The following is a 1,898-nucleotide window of genomic DNA, read 5'->3' as shown; positions in this document are numbered from 1 at the left end:
CCGAATCACGCTCTGTAGGATTTAAACCTACGACATCGGTTATGGAGACCCACGTTCTACCGAACTGAACTAAGAGCGCTTTCTTATCATAAAATATAAGATTGTAAATAAAATGATTGGCCCCAATACATCTTGTATGCATACACTATAATAGTATCATAACAATGAAAGATTCTATATGATGTGTCCAATGTGAATTGATCTCAAAAAATCCCTCGTTACTGCTCAAAGGAGCAGTAATAGGTAGGGATGACAGGATTTGAACCCGTGACATTTTGTACCCAAAACAAACGCGCTACCAAGCTGCGCTACATCCCTTCCATTGGTCTACAGTGTCATTGTAGAGAATTCTTGTCTTGTTTTCCACATCGTTATCTCCTCTATTAAAATCTAGAATTTTTATGTCCATTTCGTCTTTTTGTTCTCATTTAACATATAATAATAGTAAAATACTTCTATCTATATGAAAAATGGAATGGAACCCCTATGAAAAATAAATGAGTTGGGGGAATAGTGGGGAAGAAAGGACGTTTTTTTCTGTATTTAACAAAAAGTCAATCTTATTTACTGGATGATTGTACATTTCAATATGTTTATGTATTACAATAAAATGAAGGAGGTTTTTGAATGAGAGATCTAAAAACATATCTTTCCGTAGCACCAATATTAAGTACTCTATGGTTCGGTTCTTTGGCAGGTTTATTGATAGAGATTAATCGCTTTTTCCCGGATGCGTTGACGTTCCCCTTTTTTTCATTCTAGTTATTGACGTGGGAAGGAATAAAGAAGATTAGAGATACAATTAAATACCAGCCCCCCCTTCTTTTCTGTATTTTCCCTTTAAAAAATTTTAGAATAAGGGAGGAAAGAGAAAGAATAAAAGTGCATTCAACAGCTGCGAGACTCGGGTTCAGGTTGGAATTAAATTAATATGAAATTTCTATGTATTCAATTTCTATGGAAGTAGAATACAAACTGTGGTTCTAGGGAAAGAGTATTATATAAGATACTTATATGAAATACTGTACTGTGATTTGAAATCTAGTTTAGAAATCTTTCTATCTTATTTGCTATATTGATTGTAGTGAAATCTTGCATAAGAGGATAGTAAGTTACAAATTCTATTTTGTTTTTTCCTTCCTTTCTTCTTTTTTGTTTCGGATTGAAACAGGAAGAGTTGAGTAAATGAAAAATCCAAAGGAGGTTCATGGCCAAGGGTAAAGATGTGCGAATACCGGTTCTTTTGGAATGTACCGCTTGTGTTCGAAACGGTGTTAATGTTAATAAGGCATCAACGGGCATTTCCAAATATATTACTCAAAAGAACCGGCACAATACGCCTAATCGATTGGAGTTGCGAAAATTTTGTCCATATTGTTACAAACATACGATTCACGGGGAGGTAAAGAAATAGATCGAACCGAGCACCTGCGCCCTTATCTATCTTACAAGGAAAAGGAAAAAATGACATTATATATATATAACATATTTAACATAGTTAAAGATAATTATAAACAAACCAAATCCTATTTTTTTATTCTAATTAGAGATACGGCTGAAATAGGATTTTAGGGATAAGAAATAAACTAACCAAACCATGGATAAATCCAAGTGAACTTTTCGTAAATCCAAGCGATCTTTTCGTAGGCGTTTGCCCCCGATCCAATCGGGGGATCGAATTGATTATAAAAACATGAGTTTAATTAGTCGATTTGTTAGTGAACAGGGAAAAATATTATCTAGACGAGTGAATAGATTGACCTTGAAACAACAACGATTAATTACTATTGCTAAAAAACAAGCTCGTATTTTATCTCTGTTACCTTTTCTTAATAATGAGAAACAATTTGAAAGAACCGAGTCGACCACTAGAACTCCAAGTCTTAGAGCCAGAAAAA

General features: G+C 33.9%; 1 non-coding gene across 1 annotated transcript; it reads right to left on the bottom strand.

Moving 5' to 3' along the window:
• Positions 1-244: 244 nt before the first annotated feature.
• TRNAP-UGG (transfer RNA proline (anticodon UGG)) lies at positions 245-318 on the bottom strand. Its single transcript has one exon. It is a non-coding gene; the product is annotated as a tRNA-Pro (tRNA).
• Positions 319-1,898: the final 1,580 nt, after the last annotated feature.

Source organism: Lactuca virosa, chromosome 1 (genome assembly GCF_052849685.1).
Source record: "Lactuca virosa cultivar CGN04683 chromosome 1, Lactuca_virosa_CGN04683_v6, whole genome shotgun sequence".
NCBI classification, from domain to species: domain Eukaryota; kingdom Viridiplantae; phylum Streptophyta; class Magnoliopsida; order Asterales; family Asteraceae; genus Lactuca; species Lactuca virosa.
This window is presented reverse-complemented; position numbering and strand designations above follow the sequence as displayed.